This window comes from Panthera pardus, unplaced genomic scaffold, assembly GCF_024362965.1.
Source record: "Panthera pardus isolate Hobbes unplaced genomic scaffold, ASM2436296v1 HiC_scaffold_1, whole genome shotgun sequence".
NCBI classification, from domain to species: Eukaryota; Metazoa; Chordata; class Mammalia; order Carnivora; family Felidae; genus Panthera; species Panthera pardus.
In genome coordinates this window covers 72048433-72068305 of record NW_026526654.1, presented here as the reverse complement: position 1 = coordinate 72068305, position 19873 = coordinate 72048433, and the positions used below count along the sequence as shown (strand labels likewise).

The following is a 19873-nucleotide window of genomic DNA, read 5'->3' as shown; positions in this document are numbered from 1 at the left end:
AAGATATGAAAGCTTAACTCTTCACTGATACACAATGGACAAAGAAAATGTGGTATATACATAAATAAAAATGGGGCAATACTCAACCTTAAAGGAATTTTCACCATTTGTAATGACATGGATGAACCCGGAGTAACGAGGCAAAAAGAATTACAAAGACATAGGATGCTCACACCCAAGTTTGAGTAAACAAGATCAGGTAAATAAGTATAGAGGGGGCAGGGCCAAGTCCCCCAGGATAGACAGGGAGGGGCAAAGGCCCCTGTGCAAAGGTATTAGGTATTCAGGGCAAGAATGTCTGGCAATTTAGTACTGTAGCAGAAAGCTCCTTTCACTGGAAGGAAGGACCAAATTAGGGAAACAGGTAAATAGGGCCATAGACAGCTGCCCAGAGAGAGCTAATTAGCAAAAGAAAGGTGCCTTGTTAACCCTGAGGCAGCCTGTTCTCTGTCTTATCCCCTGGGCTGGCTAAGATAAACAAACCTGGAGCCTCCTGTTTGCAGTTATCATCCAACTGCCCGGCGGGGCCAGGATTTTGGTTTATATTGACCCAAACCCCTAACACCGTCTCTCTTCAAAACCCCCTTTCCCTCCTGCCCATGAGTTAATGTTCACAGATTCATTGTCTCTTTGTGCACACCCATCACGTTTGCAAGCAAGATGAATTAGGGTGTGAGGACCTAATGTATAATTGGTGACTATAGTTGATAACACTATATTGTATAATCAAAATTTGCTAACAGTAGAAGTTAAATGATCTCACACATAAAGTAAATATGTGAGGTGATGGCTAGGAATAATCCTTTCACAATGTATAGCAGATCATCATTTTGTACATTTTAAATATCTTATATTTTTGTCAATTATACCTTCATAAAGGTGGAAAAAGGTTTTAAATGCATATGTAGTTTCATTAACTAGGAAATATATTCATGATATGTCATTAAGTAATAAAGTTATTTTTTTAAAAATGTGTGATTGGGGCACCTGGGTGACTCAGGTGAGAGTCCGAATTGGGCTCAGGTCATAATCTCACTGCTGGTGGGTTTGAGCCCTGTGTTGGGCTCTGTGCTGACAGCTCAGAGCCTGGAGCCTGTATCTCCATTCCCTCTACTCCTCCACCCCCCCCCCCCCCCCCCGCTCTCAAAAATAAATAAAATGTTAAAAATATTTTAAAAGAATGTGTGATTTAGTACCTAGAAACAAAAAATGCATATACCTAAAAAACTAGAAGGGTATGTATCAGATTAAGAATGACTATCTGTGGATGGGCTTATTGCTTATATTTTCTGATTTTGCTATAATGAACTTGTGTTCTTTTGGTTGTTTTATTTTTAAGAGCACCATTGCACTTATCTAAAACAGGCAAAAAGTAGCTTCTGATAGGTAGGGTATTGCCTGGTTCTCCTTTCAGAGGGATCTTAGAAGATAATGTTGCCTGGCAATTTTAAAATACAAAGTTGTAGCGCTTTATAGCACATTCATTCGACAGTTTTCTGAGTGCTTCATGGCTCCAGATCTGCCAGAGCAAAGAAGAAACAACCCCTGTGATCCCAGTTCAGGATGCAGGTGGCACCCACATTAGGAGATAGTTGTGTTTTGTTAGTTTTTAAAGACTTACTTTTAAAACATGTTTATCTTAACAGCAAAATTAAGAGGATGATACAGAGATTTCCCATATGCCCCATCCCCACATGTGCATTGCCTACTCTATTAGCAACATCATCCACCAGAATAGTACATTTGTTATCCACCGACATATTATAATCAATGTCCATAATTTCTGGTTCACTTTTGAGGCTGTACATCCTATAGGTATGGACAAATGTATAATGACATGGATCCATCATTATAATATCATACAGAGTATTTTCACTGCCCTCAAAATCCTGTGTGCTTCTCCTATTTATCCTTACCCCCCACTTTTTGAATATTAGCATAAAACTTAATTACGGTGCTTCAGAGTTTTCGAAGCACTCTCACCAACATTTTTTCCACTTTTACCGTTAATTTTTTATTATACAAATCTCAGTTAGATAGAAACCTCCAATAGTATTACCACCAGTTTACAGATGAAGAAACAAGTTTGAAGAGGTTTAGGGACTTTCCAAGCATCGATACCAGCTCTTATTACAAATCCAAGACCATCCCTTAAGTCGAAATCATCAGTGTTTCTCACAGGGAGTACTGCAGATACCTCCTTTCCCTATATAGTAAACTTTTGTAATATTAAAAAAACACAAAGAAAACCACCCCCAAATCTATTTTATTTGGAGTTGGGTGAGAAGCAGAAAATGCTTGCCTTGCTCAATCTATCCGAATTTTCAATCCCATTGCAGAATAAGTGTAGCTAATATGTAGACATGTAACACATCCACTGCCTATTCTCATATCATCAAAAAAAGGAATGCCAAGTTATTTTCTGGAAATACGTTTTGGAGAAAATGGATAATTTGGTGATTAAGGAAACAGACGGAAACTAACCATGATACGGAGACCTACGTACCACCCAGGGTCCTATAATGAGGAATCTGAACTGAGACCAGGTCATCTGTAGGCTTCTTGTTGGCCAAACTATTCAGATGTCCCTAAGGGAGGGAGCAACTAGGCCAACTAAGGAGAGATTCCCAAGACTGAGATTCTGCCCATGGGAAACTAGATGAAGAAAAATTCAAACTGAATTCCACATCCCTACCGGTTTCAATCAGACACAGTTGCATCAGTTTAGCTCTGTACCTCTTACAATACACCAGAATACTTCCTGTGTTCTTGTAATCCCACTGTGTGCTGTGGTTACTGGCTTCCTTCCTTCCTTGATTTATTTAAAGTATGTACCAGTGTATCACTATGTGATGAGCTATACTTTTATTTTTGGCATCATTTTCCTAAATATTTTCATTAAGTACAATTTTGGCTATATTAAAAATTGGTCTAGAATACTTACTAATATTTTCTTAGAAATCCAGTTTCTGCATAAGGAGAACAGGTTTATAGATACTACCTAGCAAGAGACTTTGTTCCAGGGACATATCAAATATCTAAATAAATAGAGCTGGCTAGGCAAACTGCCTGACATAGAGTATATATTCAATAAATGCTCATTTCTGTCACTACCCCAGTCCATAAAATTCATGTGACATACTCCAGGACCCTTAAGTGGCAGAGTAAACTCTCCATTGAAGACCCATGATGAAAGAAGTCACGAAAATGAAAAATCATGGATTTCCAAGGAAGATGGTGGAGTAGGGGGATTCTAGGCTCACCATGTCTCACAGATAAACCTAAATAACACCCACATCAGTATACATAACCCAGAAAACAACCTGAAGACTGGAAGAACAAACTCTTCACAGCTAAATGGAGAGAAGAGGCCATATAGAAAAGGGCAGAAACGTGGTTGGAAGTCAAAGTGACCTACAAGACTGTCCCTAGGAGGGAAGGACATCATGGTCACGAAGGGAGAGGAGCAGACCTCATACCAGGCACCCAAGGCATGGGGGACCTGCACTGGGAAGATCAATCCCCATAACATTTGGCTTTGAAAACCAGAGGAGACTAACTTTTGAATTTTTATAATCAGTGGGGCTTAACACCTGAAACTTTAAAAACCAGCAGGCTTAGCTCTGAGAGAGGTGGAAGGCTATAGGAACCTGAGTCCTCACCCTTAAAGAGACAGTGTAACAAACAGCCTGACTGAGGTACAGCATAGAAGCAGCAGTTTGAAAAACACCTAGGGAATACAGGAAGGACATTTGTTTGCTAATATCAGAGCTTGTGTTGGAGGGGGTGGGGATCTTTAGGAGAACAAAAGAATTGGCAGGTACCGTATCATCCCCTACTCCCCAACCTAGCTATATGGACAGCTGCAGAAACCAGCACAGTGCAAACACTCTATACCCAGCTGTGCACTCTACACCACACTCTTGTGGACCTGCCCCCTCCACCCTAGCCTCACCAAGAGTTTTCCAGAAGTTCCCCTACCACAGGTGAAAACCACATACCTTGCTGGCACTATATAACACGTCCCTATATTTTCCTGCAGACACACTTCATCCAACATGCCCTGGGCAGGCGTCCATCCAAAGAGGATGGGAGAGTGAGAAAGCAGCCCCAGCAGGGGCCAGCACCTTCCCAAAGCAACTACTGCCCTGGAGAAAGGGGAAGAAAACCAAACACACATACCGTCAGACTGCGGTCACAGCGTTAGGCTGCAGGCAGACATCTGGTCTGACTTCAAGCTCTGCCCCCCCAAGAAAGCAGCTCAGGGAATAACACTGGGAGAGCATCCTGCAACTTGGTGCTACTGCATCTCTGGCAAATGCCTGGTCTGACTGAACTCAAGCCTAAGGTGGCCCCAGACTGGCCCACTAAGAACATAGGCAACAAACCCTGCCCGCAAAAGGCAAAGAGTCACTGCAGACATCTGGACTGAAGTCACAATAGTAGAGTATACACAACACACCTAGGAGGCACCCCTGAAATAACAGATTCTGATGAAAAGGGGACATTGCATTTCAGGGCACTAAAGGACCTCTTCATAGGGCCACTACTTTCAAGAGCAGGGGACACAGCTCAATTGCCAAGCACATAGAAACAGACACAGACAGACAAAATGAGGAGACAAAGGAATAGGTCCCCAAACAAAGAAGAAGACAAAATCACAGCCAGAGAGATAAATGAAAAAGAGATAAGTAACATGCCTGATAGAGAATTTAAAGTCATGGTCATGAAGATATTCACTGGACTTGAGAAAGGAGTGAAAGACCTCAGTGAGACCCTCAATAAAGGGATAGAAAACATAAAACAGAACCAATCAGGGTTAAAGAACTCAACTGATATTAAAAATACCCTAGAGGGAATAAATAGATTAGAGGAAGGAGAAGAATCCATCAGCAACCTGGAGGACAAAGTAATAGAAAATAGTCAAGCTGAACATGAGAGAGGAAAAAAAAAAAACAATAATAAGAAACGAGAATATATTAAGAGAACCCAGAAACACCATCAAGCATAACAACATCCACATTATAGGGATCCCAGAAGGAAAAAGAAAGAGGGAGAAAATTTGAGTAAATAGCTGAATACTTCCCTAACCTGGGGAAGGAAACAGAAATCCAGATAAAGACGACACAGAGAGCCCCCAACAAAATCAACCCAAGGAGGTACACACCAAGACACATAGTCATTTCATGGCAAAAAGTAGTGATAAAGAGAGAATTTTAAACACAGCAAAAGAAGACAGTTACATACAAGGAAAATTCCATAAGGCTATCAGCTGATTTTTTAGCAGAAACTTTGCAGACCAGAAGAGATTGGCATGATATATTCAAAGTCCTGAAAGGGAAAAATGTGCAGCCAAGAATTCTTTATCCAGCAAGGCTATCATTCAGGATAGAAGAACAGATAAAGAGTTTCTCAGACAAAAACTAAAGGACCTCTACAAGAAATATTAAAGGAGACACTTTGAAAGCAAAGGAAAGACTGTAAGTGAAAGTATAAAAAGTAGGAAACACAAAAGCAGTAAATATGAGCATATCTGTAAAAACCAGGCGAAGGATTCACAAAATAGAATGTAAAATATGACACCATATTCCTAAAATGGTGGGGGGCTAGGGGAGGAATAAAGAATGGGTTCAAACTTGAGCAACCATCAACTTAAAATAGATTACAATATTGCAGAAGAGGATATATAGAAACCTAATGATAAACACACATACAAATGCTGATTCCAAGGGGCATGTGCATCCCCATGTTTATAGCAGCACTATCAACAACAGCCAAATTATGGAAAGAGCCCAAATGTCCATCAACTGATGAATGGATAAAGAAGACATGGTGTGCGTGTGTATATAATGGAATACTACTCAGTGATCAAATAGAATGCAGTCTTGCCATTTGCAACAATGTGGTTGGAACTAGAGTGTATTATGCTAAGTGAAATAAGTCAGAGAGAACACAAGTATCATGATTTCACTCATATGTGGAATTTAAGAAACAAAACAGATGAACATAGGGGAAGGGAAGGAAAAAGAAGATAAAAACAGAGGTAAACCAACCATAAGAGACTCTTAAATACAGAGAACAAACTGAGGGTTGCTAGAGGGGAGGTAGGTGGGAGGATGGGCTAAATGGGTGATGGGCATTAAGGAGGGCACTTGTTGGGATGAACACTGGGTGTTATATGGAAGTGATGAATCACTAAATTCTACTCCTGAAACCAATATTGCACTATGTTAACTAACTTGAATTTAAATAAGTTAAAAAATTAAAACATTTAAAAACCAGTTATAGCTATGCAAAGAATAAAGAGAAAGTATTCTGAGTATATCACTAAAGAAAGACACAAAAGCAGGAAAGAGAGCAGGGGAAGAAAAGATTTTTTTAAAAAAAAATCACAAAAACAACCACAAAACAAGTAAGAAAATGGCAATAAATACATATCAATAATTACTTGGAAAGTAAATGGCCAAACACTCCAAAAGAGATAGGGTGACAGAGTAGATTAAAACAAGACCCATCTGCCTGTCAGACACCATTTCAGACCTAAAGACATCTGCAGATTGAATGTGAGTGGGGAGAAACATTTATCATGTAAATGGATGTCAAAAGAAAGGGGTAGCAATACTTAAAAAAAGTATTTTTTCCTATATAAGTTTTTATTTAAATTCGTTAGTTAACATGCAGTATAATACTAGACTCAGGAGTCCAATATAGTGATTCAGCCCATACATCACCTGCTGTTCATCAAAACGATTGCACCCTGGGATGCCTGGGTGGCTCTGTTGGTTAAGTGGCCGACTCTGGCTCAGGTCATGATCTCAAGATTCATGAGTTTGAGCCCCACACCGGCATCTGTGCTGACAGCTCAGAGCCTGGAGCCTGCTTCAGCATCTGTGTCTCCCTCTCTCTCTGCCCCTACCCTGCTTATGCTCTGTCTCTCAAAAAAAATAAACAAAAAATTTTTGTTTAAAAATGCACTCCTTAATCCCCACTACCTATTTAACCCACCCACCCCCACCTCCCATCTGGTAACCATCAGTTTGTTCTGTGAAGAGTCTGTTTCTTGGCTTGCTTCTCTTTTTCCCCCCTTTGCTCGTTTGTTTCTTAAATTCCATATATGAGTGAGATCATATGGTATTTATCTTTCTCTAACTGACTTATCTCACTTAGCCTAATACTCTCTAGCTCCTTCCATGTTGTTACAAATGGCAAGATTGCATTCTTTTTGATGGCCAAGTAATATTCCACCACACACACACACACACACACACACACACACACACACACACTCTTTATCCATTCATCAATTTATGGATAGTTGGGCTGCTTCCATATCTTGGCTATTATAAATAATGTTGCTATAAATATCAGGATGCATGTATCTCTTTCAATTAGTATTTTTGTATTCTTTGGGTAAATACCTAGTAGTGCAATTGCTGGATCATATGGTAGTTATACCTTTTGCAGAACCTCCATACTGTTTTCCAGAGTGGCTGCACTAGTATGCATTCCCATCTACCATGCAAGAAGGTTCCCCTTTCTCTACATCCTTACCAACACCTGATTGTTTCTTGTGTTGTTGATTTTAGCCACTCTGATAGGTGTGAGGTGGTATCTCATCATGGTGCTGATTTGCATTTTCCTGCTGAATAATGTTGAGCATCTTTTCATATGTCTGCTGGCCATCTATAGGTCTTTTTTGGAAAATTACGATTCCTGTCTTCTACCTTTTTTATTTTTGTTTTTTTAAATGTTTATTTATTTTGAGAGAGGGACAAAAGGCAAGAGCAAGCAGGGGAGAGGCAGAGAGAATCCCAAGCAGACTCCACCATCAGCACAGAGCCCAACACAGAGCTCAATCTCACAAACCAGGAGATCATGACCTGAGCCAAAATCAAGAGTTGGATGCTTAAACATACTGAGCCACTCAGGCACTCCTGACCATTTTTCAATTGGATTGTTTTTTGGGTGTTGAGTTGTATCAGTTATTTATATATTTTGGAGACTAACCCTTTATCACATATATCATTTGCAAATATCTTCTCCCATTCCATAGGCTGCCTTTTAGTTTTGTTGATTGTTTCCTTTGCTGTGCAGAAGCTTTCTATTTTGATGTATTCCCACAGTGAATTTTTGTTTTTGTTTCCCTTGCCTCAGGAGACATATCTAGAAAAATGTTGCTATGGCTAATGTTAATTAAGTTACTACCTGTATTCTCTTCTAGGACTTTTATATGTTTCAGGTCTCACATCTAGGTCCTTAATCCATTTTGAATTTATTTTTTGTGAATGGTGTAAGAAAGTGGTCCATTTTCATTCTTTTGCATGATGCTGTCGAATTTTCCCAACACCATTTGTTGAAGAGACAGTCTTGGAAGAAATAGACTTTAAAACACAGACTGTAACAAGAGACAAAGAAGGACACTACATAATCATAACAGGAACAGTCTAAAGAGAAAATATAACAATTGTAAATATTTATGTACCAAACATGAAAGCATCCAAATATATAAAATAGTTAATAGCGAACATAAAGGAACCAATTGATACTAATATAACAATAGTAAGGGACTTTAACACCCACTTATATCAATGGACAAATCATCCAATCAAAAAAATTAATGAGGAAACAGTGGCTTTGAACGACATACTGTACCAGATGGATTTAACAGATATATTCAGAATATCCCATCCTAAAACAGCAGAATACATATTCTTTTCAGGTGCACATGAAACATTCTCCAGGATAAACCACATATTAGGCCACAAAACTAGTCAACAAATTAGAAAATACCGAAGTCATGGCATGCATCTTTTCTGACCACAACACTATGAAACTAGAAGTCAACCACAAGAAAAAAATTAGGAAGAGCACAAATTCACGGAGGTTAAATAACATGCCACTAAATAATGAATGGGTCAACCAAGAAGTCAAAGAGGAAATCAAATTAAAAAAATACATGAAGACCAATGGAAGTGAAAATACAATGAGTCAAAATTTTCGGATGCAACAAAAGCAATTGTTAGAGGGATATTTATAGCAATATGGTTCTACCTCAAGAAGCAAGAAAAATCTCAAACAATTTAACATTACACCTAAAGGAGCTAGGAGAAAAAAAGAGCAAATAAAACCCCAAACCAGAAGAAAATAATAAAGATAAAAGAGGAAATAAATGATATAGAAACTAAAAATTGAACAGATCAATGAAACCAGGAGCTGGTTCTTTGAAAAGATCAACAAAACTGATAAACCTCTAGCCAGACTAATCAAAAGAAAAAAAAAAGAGGAAGCGCAAATAAACAAAATCACAAATGAAAGAGGAGAAATAACCACCATAGAAACACAAACAATTGTCAGAGATTATTATGAAAAATTATATGCTGACAAACTGGATAACCCCCAAAAGATGGATAAATTTCTAGAAACATATAACCTACCAAAACTGAAGCAGGAAAAAATAGAAACTTGAACAGACTGATTACCAACAATGAAATTGAATCAGCAATCAAAAAACTCCCAACAAACCGAAGTCCAGGACCACAGAGCTTCACAGGAGAATTCTACCAGTTAAAGCAGACTGAATACCCCTTCTTCTCAAACTATTCCAAAAAACTGAAAATAAAGAAAAACTTCCAAATTCATTCTATGAGGCCAGTATCATTACCCTGATACCAAAAATCAGATAAAGACACCACAAAAAATGAGAACCACAGGTCAATATCTCTGATGAACATAGATGCAAAAATCCTTAACAAAATACTAGCAAATCAAATCCAACAATACATGAAAAAATCATTCAACAATCAAGTGGGATTTATTCCCACAATGAAAGGGTGGTTCAATATTTGCAAACCGATCAACGTGAAACATCACATTAGTAAAAGAAAGGATAACAACAATATGATCATTTCCATAGGTGCAGAAAAAGCATTTGACAAAGTACAGCATCTGTTCATGATTAAAAACCCTCAACAAAGTAGGTTTAGAGGCAACATACCTCAACATCATAAAGGCCATATATGAAAACCCACAGCAAACATCATACTCAATGGTAAAAAACAGACTTTTTCCCCTGAGGTTAAGAATAAGACAAGGATGTCCACTCTCACCACTTTTATTCAACACAGTGTTGCAAGTCCTACCCACACCCATCAGACAACAAAAAGAAATAAACCGCATCCAAACTGGTAAGGAAGAGGTAAAACCCTATTTGCAGATGACATGATACTATATAGAGAAAACCCTGAAGATTCCAACAAGAAAATACTAGAACTTATAAATTCAGTAAAGTCACAGGATACAAATCAATATATAGAAATCTGTTTCATATCTATATACTATTAATGAAGCAGCAGAAAGAAATTAAGAGAATAGTCCCGTTTACAATTGCACCAAAAATCATAAGATACCTAGGAATAAACTTAAGAGATGAAAGGTCTGTACTCTGAAAACTATAAAACACTGATAAAACAAATTGAAAAGGACACAAACAAATGAAAGATATTCTACGCTCATGGTTTGGAGGAAAAACATATTGTTAAAAATGTCTATATATTTTTTAATAAACTTTTAAAAATGTCTATATTATCCAAAGCAATTTACAGATTTAATGCAATCTTTATTAAAATATCAATAACATTTTTCACAGAACTAGAACAAACAAACCTAAAATTTGTATGGAACTACAAATAACCCCCAATAGTCAAAGCAATCCTGAAAAACAAAACTTGAGATATCACAACTCCAGATTTCAGGTTATATTGCAAAACTATATAGACACATAGATCAACAGACAAAAATGGACACATAGATCAACAGAACAGAGAGGCCAAAAATAAACCCACAATTATATAGTCAATTAATCTTTGACAAAGGGGAAAGAATATACAATGGGGAAAAGACAGTCTCTTCAACAAATGGTGATGGGAAAACTGGACAGCTACATGCAAAAGAATGAAACTGGACCACTTTCTTATACCATTCACAAAAATAAATTCACAAGGGATCAAAGCATCAAAGTTCTAGAGGAGAACACAGACACTAATTTCTGTGACATTGGCCATAGCAACATTTTTCGAAATATGTGTCCTCAGGCAAGAGAAACAAAAGAAAAAAATAAACTACAGGAATTACACTACAATAAAAAAATAAAATAAAAATTAAAAAAACTTTTGTACAGCAAAAAAAACCATCAACAAACCAAAAAGGCAATCTAGGATATATCCGATAGGGGGTTAATATCCAAAATGTGTAAATAATGTATACAATTCAACATGCCCAAACAAATAATCAAATTAAAAATGGGGCAGAAAACTGCATCGGACTTCAACTCAGGTCGTGATCTCAGGGTTTGAGAGCTCAAGCCCTGCTTTTCTCTCTCCCCCTTCCCTTCTTCTCCCACCACTGGAATATTATTCAGCCATGTAAAAGGATGAAATCTTGTCATTTGTAACAACATGGATTGATCTAGAGGGTATAATGCAAAGTGAAATAGTCAGAGAAAGATAAATACCCTAGGATTTCATTCATGTGGGGGATTTAAGATGCAAAACAAGTGAACAAAGTAAAAAAGAGACAAACCAAAAAAGAAACCCTTAAATAGAGAATAAAATCATGGTTACCTGTGGCAGGAAGAGGGGGTCAGGTGAAATAGGTGAAAGGGATTAAAGAGTACACTTATCAGGATGGGCATTAAGTAATGATAGAATTATTGAATCACTATATTGTATACCTGAAACTAGTAACTGTATGTTTACACTGGAATTAAAAGAATTTAGAGGGAAAATTGTGGATAATCTCAAGTATTTGTAGTCATTAGTTGGCCCTTTATGTTCCATGTAATCTTTGTCTAGACAGTAAAACAATTCCAACAGTGACCAGTTAATTTCCTCTTCAGCACTCCTCATTCTTCAACATTGACACAATATTAAATGGTTGAATAACATGGCCAGAAAACTCCCATGACTCTTCGTGCAGTTCAGACATATGTGGTTTTAAATATGTCTTCTTTCCTTGGCTCGAGTACACAGTAAAAATGCCTTCAGATCACAGCAATAGCAAGTATTCTCAGTCAGATTACTTAGAAACAAGTCAAAACTAATTCCAATGAGCAAAAATTTAATCTGCAAAACATGTTCACATCTATTAGTCTCATTACTCATAGATAAAAATCCACAAAATGGGGAATCATAATACATCCAGCAAAAATGAGACAGAAATATAACTGAAGATTAACCAGTGGCCCTCATTTCTCTATTTTAAAAGACTGATAAAATTTCAAAAGATATATTCACATTTTCAACCTAGAACATTTAAGTGTGGTAAATAGAAAAAAAAAATTTTAAACATGGTACTTTTCTATATGAATTATTGTATGCCTTTCCCTCCCACACATTTTGATACCTTTCCATAGTTCTCCATTTTCTTCCTAGCTCAGAACAAGCCATATCTCCCCCCAAATAAGAGATTCATCAATAGCTCCCCTCCCCCAAGACTTCAATCTGATTTTCCTAATTCATCTGAAATTGATGTAAATCAATGTCTTCATCACCATCATTGTGCCTAGAAAGTTGGTCTAGCTTACTTTAAACACCAACGAATGAAAAAATATCGTTAGAGACTTCCTACATGCAGCAGTGAGGTGATCAATTTATCTGAATCTAAAATTTATAGTCAACATGACCTAACTCACAGAAAGCCCTAACTTTTTAGAACGGATTTTATTTTAGATCACTGTCCAGAAAATTCTATGTTGCCATGGATACCCCTGAGACTGAATTTCTCACCATCCCCCAATATATTATACCTTACCTTTCATTGGTGGCTTCATTAGAGATTCCTGATGTGAATTCATCTAGATCATCTCTAAAGAATTAAAAATGTGTATGATCAGACCCCAGTGGCTTCATAGCCAAACTTCTGTTTTAACTTAGCTTTGTTGTTGTTGTTGTTGTTGTTGTTGTTGTTGTTTGTTTGTTTTTTAGAATTCAACCAGCTTACAAATTGAAGACTCCCTGTAACTATTTGTAAATTAGTTATTTGGAAATTGGCATTTCCATTTTCCTTAGAAATGGGGTTTTTTTTAAATAGTAGTAATGAAAATCTCTGGCTTAACAAATCAAAAAAGCCTAACATATCAAGGCAAGTACAATTCTTTACTGCTAAATTCAGTTCTCCTGAAACTGCACTGAGGTTGAATTTACTTCAAAATATAGCTTCATTTTGTAGGTATACAGCCTTTCAGCTTATTTCCTGATTATCAAGTTTCTTCACTGTATCCTTACTCTTCATGTGTCATGTAAGTCTCTTCTGTTCCTGAGTTTGGTTCAAATAACTGCAAGCTTGAGTCAGGGGCTTCCTCAAATATAATGATGGGTTTATATCTGAAACACCAGCTTTAGATGATTGTAAACCTCTGGAGGGAAAGGGGACAGACCAAGGTCTATGAGCTCCATCCTTTTCTGCTGAGAGCTCCACAGTTACCTGTCCACTGCCACCTCTCGCTCAAATAATAGGATCCTCTCTTTACCTGGTCTACTCTAGCAGAGTCTCACACACATATATTATGAGAGTATCCTAAGAAACTCTGGCTTCTGGTTACTAAGGGTCATAAACTATGAGCAGGAAGTCTCCCTCTTCTGACATGTTCTTCCTTTTATCCCCCCGACTTAGACCCCAAAAGAAAGACAGTTATTTACAGAAGCTTACAGTCTCGTATGGAAACCTCTTATTGCCACCAATGCTAATACCTTTCGGCACTCAGATCAGTCAAGTCAACTCACCCATGGTCATCACTGTTGTCAGAGGAATCCATAATTCTGCTAAAGGGTAAAAACATACAAAAAATAAATTCAGACATTCTGGAAAGCAACCAGTTTCTTCTTCCTGACAGAATTTTATGACATGAAAAGTAAAATCATGAGGAAACATGACAAAATGACAGAAACATTGTCAGGGTACAGCAATGAGGCCTCTGAGATAGCCTCTTGGCTGTGTGTGTGTCTGCCCACTGGAAAGAGAAGGAAAGAATTAAGGAGGTATAATTTTTGTGATTAAACCTCCTTTCTTCTCCATTTTGTCAACCATTCACATATTCTGGAATCCGTTTGGGAAATAGGAATGATCTGAGCAAAAGGATGGGGAGGGAGATCCAGATAATAACTAATGAAAGGATACAGAGATAAAGAAAATGCCACAACAATAAATATTCCAGTTTCAAGGACTAGTCCCTGATCACCATTTGGTAGAGAAGAAACTAGTAGGTAGGTCAAGAATTGCCTAAATAATGGGGCACCTGGGTGGCTTAGTTGGTTAAGTGACTCCTGATTTCAACTCAGGTCATAATCTCATAGTCCATGAGATTGAGCCTGCATTGGGATCTGTGCTGACAATGCAGGGCCTGCTTGGGATTCTCTCTCTCTCCCCCTCTCTCTCTCCCCCTTTCCCCCATGCTCTCTCTTTCTCTCTCTCTCACTCAAAACAAACAAACAAACAAACAGGTATTCAAAATGGTTTCTTTTTCTCTCAATTCATTTTACGAAAAGGTATCTGGTTAAATTATCCAAAGTCAAGACTCCTCACCACCAAACCACTGGCTTGGATAACTTAATTTCTCTACAATTTAATTTTCTCATCTGTAAAATAAGACACATTGAAAATGCACTTTACATTTGTCCAGGTCATAAAATCATGCTGTATGTTCATCATATCACAAACATTACTGGTTTTTAGGCAGCCTGCCCTCTTCACCAAATGTTATACCAAAAATACCAATGTGACAAACAACATGGAAAAAAATCATAAATTTCAAAAACACTTCAAGATTCTCAAAGTACTAAATTTCCATAATTTCCTAGGAAATCTTGGATTCCTATCCATAGGAGAGTCTTCCTCCCAAAACTATAGAAGTCAAACTGAAGTATGGATTTAAAAAACTAACAATAACAGAAACCCTGGGAGAAGCCAGAAGACTGAGAGCTGTCTCCTGTGGTGGACAGACGGAGGAAAAAGTCTGATACAGGCAGTCTTGAGGGGCTTAGCGGGAGAGAAATTTTTAAGTTCTTTTCTTGCTTTTCCTCTGAGTTGCTTGGAGACAATAACTGCCATTCTCAGTAGAAACCAGAAGCCACTACCCAGATGTAGTTAGGATAAAATTTGGGTAGCATTATGGCACCTGGGTAGTTCAGTCAGTTGAGCATCTATTTCTTGATTTTGTTCAGGTCATGATCCCAGGTTTGTGGGATCAAGCCCTTTGTTGGGCTCTGCACTGAGCATGGAAACTGCTTAAGATTTTCTCTCTCTCTGTCTCTCTCTCTCCCTCCCCCCATCCCTCTCCCCCACTCACATGCTTTCTCTCACTCTAAGATAAAAAAAATTTTTCATTGGCATTAGGTTAGCTGATGAAAACAGGGAAGGGCTAAAGAGCAGTCCTTGGGCCTTCACTCTTCCACCCTTTTACCTCCAAAAGTCCCAGGTGAACAACCTAGAAGTCTGCCTTCTCCGATGCTGCTTTTGTCCAAGACCTTAAAGGTAGCATATCTTGACAAGAGAAATTACCTGGATTACAGTGTTTCACCATTATGCAGAGTCTCTGTCCCCAGGCTATCACCTCCCTTCATGTTAAATTTACTGAGAAAAACATACCTTAGGTCCTAGCTTTCAACAACAGTTACTATATAAAATGTCACCCAACCCAGGATACTTTTGAAAGTGAAAAGGATATGTTATTAATAATTTTGCTGAGACGACAGCCACAGATTGAGATTTGCCCAAGAAAATCTTCAGTCCTTCCCTAATACAATTTACCAGTCAGAGGGCTCAATGGCCACAAGGAATATGAGCTCACAAATCAAAATAGTTAGATACCTGATGAGTACGAATGAAAAAGAGACACAACAAACTGAACAACATATACCATCTGAAACAGAACTATTGGAATATACTGAACAAGATTTTCTTTTAACATGAAATTTATTGTCAAGTTGGTTTCCATACAACACCCAGTGCTCATCCCAACAAGTGCCCTCCTCAATACCCATCACCCACCCTCCCCTCCCTCCCACCCCCCCATCAACCCTCAGATTGTTGTCAGTTGTTAAGAGTCTTTTATGGTTTTCCCTCCCTTTCTAACTTTTTTTCCTTCCCCTCCCCCATGGTCTTCTGTTAAGTTTCTCAGGATCCACATAAGAGTGAAAACATATGGTATATCTGTCTTTCTCTGTGTGACTTATTTCACTTAGCATAACACTCTCCAGTTCCATCCACATTGCTACAAAAGGCCTTATTTCATTCTTTCTCATGAACAAGATTTTTAAGTAAACATGAGAAATACACTTAAAGATACAAGGGAAGATGTTAGTAAAATGAAATAAGAATAAGAAATCGTATTGAAAAACCCAAGAGGATATCTTAAATGTAAAAGTCAAATTGTTGAAATAAAGAATCACTTCATGGCATAAACAGTAATTTGGATACATGTCGAAAGCAAGTTAATCCAGAGTTGGAAGAGGAGGTTGAGAAATCCCCAGAAAACAGAAGAGACCACAAAAGAAAAACCAGTTGATATAAAGGATAAAAACAGATCTCTAACACCTGGACTCTAGATAACAAAATATATATATATATTTTTTTAAATAAATTTCCCAAAATTAAAGAAAATATCACAAAGTGATGCTTCATCTAACAAACATTTAAATGGTATTTACTAAGTGCCAGGTATTGTCCTCATGCTTCACAAATATTTCAATTGGTCCTCAACCTTCAAGATAGTTACAATTATTATTTATTTTAACCAATTCACAGATCTTGAATAGTCATGTTTCTAATATCCACCATACTGATTTATAAGCCACTCATTGCTAATAAAAATTTGTGACCTTCCCTGTGGTAATTTACAGTGTTTCAGGTATTGACTGAAATGGGACAATGGAAGCCCTTGCAATGACCATCTCAAAATGGTCATCCCCCACCAGCCATGGACAGAGCATCCCCCATAAGGGCATCCAGCTGTCCTAGAGGGAAAGCTTAAAGTGACTGTAACTAGCATATGCATATTGTTAATGGCATACTGTCTAAGCAGTAGTAGTATAGGAAATTGTAAGCATAAAACAGTGTCTTTAAGTTGTGAGTTTGCTGAATTTCATTTATGTATAGTTTACACTCATTATGAAAGAAGGTGTATATATATTCCCTATTCAATTAACCTTGAATTGTGCTTAAAATTTGGTAACATTTGCATCTTATTACTTACTTATTATTTCTTTGATGCATGAACCAGAGATATAAAGGGTTCCTCTTTAATCTCTGCATGGTATTGTCTTGTGGACAACCACAATCTACAATTAATCTGAAAAAAAAAAAAAAAAAAGAAAAGCACATATGACTTTTATTCTCAGGATTTTTAAAATACATAGGATACTTGCCCTGTTAGGAAGAAAGTCACACATAGAACCTACCAGGTATGCATTGGCCTTTCTAAAGTCTTGAATCTACAACTTATAAGATCTACAACACTGTAAAATTTTATCATTCCTCTGAAATATGTATTCTGTATTTTATTTTAGTTCAAGGAATGGAAGAAAAAGTTTTTTGAATATTCAATAAAGTTTAAGTTTAGTTCAAAGACAGAACACTTTAAAGACTGCTCTCTTGCTACATAGGACCCAGCAAGTGAAATAAAATGAATTTCAAACCAAATTTACATCATCATAGTGATTTATGATATTTCCATCTTGAAACATTCCATAGCATAAATCAAAGGAGTGGTAAAGCAAAGATATGTCCTTCAACATTTCACATAGCAGATTTGTGGCATGCAAGGGAACTGGAAGTCACTGGAGAATAAGACATTGCCAATTACATTGCCAAGTTACCAAATAGGCAGACTGAAATGTGCCACAAGGCCCTAAATTCTTGGCAAAGAGCAAAAAAATGAAAACTGAAAAGTACTTTTTTCATAAATAAATCAATTTGGGCATAAATTTTTATTTTGAGTTTTGGGCTTGAGAGCAAGCCACCTGTAAATGCTGTATCTTCAAGAGGTATCACCTCATGGACAGTGGGAGTAGGGATCCCAAAGTTCTTTTCCAGAGGTGGCCAGGAAAACCAATGTGGACCAAGACAGAGCCACGTGTCTAAGGATCCTCTGTCCCTGCAAACCTCAGATCTGCTTACCTACAGGTAGGGCTGCTTTCAAGGGGCCACAGCAGAAGGGAGGTGGAGCACAGAAAGACTCAGATCTTGGGACTTGAATACAACTTTTCCTAAGTGGAAGCAAATATTACTCAAGATCCTATTATCAGTATTCTTTCCTGGATACTGCCTTTAACTTTTTTCTTTTAAAAAATTTTTAATTTCCCCAAACCAAGCCCGTTAAGTCAAATCTTGTCCCAATTCCTGGCCAGCAACAAGGTTACTGCTTTTTGGTCCTATATTGGCCTAGAACACCCCCATCCCTGCCCACACATCACCATCTCACATCCCCTCCACCTCTGGTTCCCTGGGGATGAGGAGGTTCTTTCTGGAAGGTCACTGGGAAGAAGTGAACATTTATTAATCGCCCACTGCTGAGCACAAGGCAAAACTTGCCATCTATGGCCACAAAGACCCCCACCTGCCCCTTTCCCCCCACCTTCAGCCCTCCCTCTAAGACATTCTTCTGTCTTTGAGGATGAAGGACAACATTAGCCAACATAGAAGGCAGAGGATGGGATGCCTTTGTCCAGAGACACCCTCCCACCCTTAGGTCTTTACCTGGTGCTGGTAACAAGCTAGTACTGGAATAAGAACTCCGTGTCCATGGCAACCCCAAACAACAGATTCCAGGTGGTCCTGAGAGTGTAGAAGAGTGGGGAATACAATGAACTTGGTTCCACACTGATTCCAGGTAGTTCTGAGATTGTAGTAGTACGGTGGGGAATACAGTGAACTTGGTTCTAGGCTATAGGGTCTTAAAAACAGATGCTGTTCTCCTTAAAGATGGGGGTACCAAGATCAAAGATCCCAGGATAATAATCTCAGAGAAGATTGTCTCACCTTATACTTTTTATTTTGCAAGAAAAAGAATGATCAAAGAGCTAAATGTTTTCTAATATAAAATTTGACTAAAATATGCAAGGTTGACACAGGACCCAGGACAAAAATTATTTCCACAAACTATCATTTCATGGGATTGAGAAGAAACAATCAAATATTATTTGTGAATTTAAAATACACCCATTTTCCTGGTAGAGTAAATCTGAGAAGGTGGAAACAAATGCCAAAAAACAAAAACAAATATAGAAAGTTTTAAAACTCTAGATGAGGAGAGCCTGGGTGGCTCAGTCGGTTAAACAGCCGACTTTGGCTCAGGTCATGATCTCATGGTTCGTGAGTTCGAGCCCCGCATCATGCTCTGTGCTGACAGCTCAGAGCCTGGAGCCTGCTTCAGATTCTGTGTCTCTCTCTGTCTCTGTCTCTCTCTCTCTGCCCTCCCCCACTTGTTCTCTGTCTGTCTCTCAAAAATAAACATTAAAGTTTTTTTAAAAAGCTAGATGAAACATTAGAATTTTCTATATGAAAATTATAATATAAAAATTACCACAAAAATAATTAAGAAAGATCTGTTTGACAGTTTGTGTTGGTACATGTTCTGATGTTGAATAAATAGTCACAGTAGAAGTCATGGAAATGAGATTAAGGTTGTATTTATTTAATATTTCTATAAGTAGTTTGCAAGATACAAAAATGAATAAAACATGGTCACTGACTTCAATGTCACATCGATGACCTCAAGGCCAGACCAGTTTGAAATATGCCCAGAGCATTCTGTTCTCTGTGAGAAAGACCCATCCTAAAGAGAAAATACCAGAGCCTTGTCTGATCTAAGGAAAGGGCAAGA

The 19873-nt window shown here is 37.8% G+C and overlaps 1 long non-coding RNA gene across 1 annotated transcript in view; it reads right to left on the bottom strand.

Moving 5' to 3' along the window:
• The window catches only part of LOC109266005 (uncharacterized), a 34923-nt gene extending 15481 nt beyond the window's left edge, over nucleotides 1-19442 (bottom strand). The window contains exons 1-5 of the long non-coding RNA XR_002079474.2: nucleotides 18748-19442; nucleotides 18169-18257; nucleotides 17246-17341; nucleotides 13779-13817; nucleotides 12808-12861 (exon numbers count right to left, since the gene is read on the bottom strand). This is a non-coding gene — a long non-coding RNA (uncharacterized LOC109266005). The remainder of the gene's footprint in view (nucleotides 1-12807; nucleotides 12862-13778; nucleotides 13818-17245; nucleotides 17342-18168; nucleotides 18258-18747) is intronic.
• Nucleotides 19443-19873: the final 431 nt, after the last annotated feature.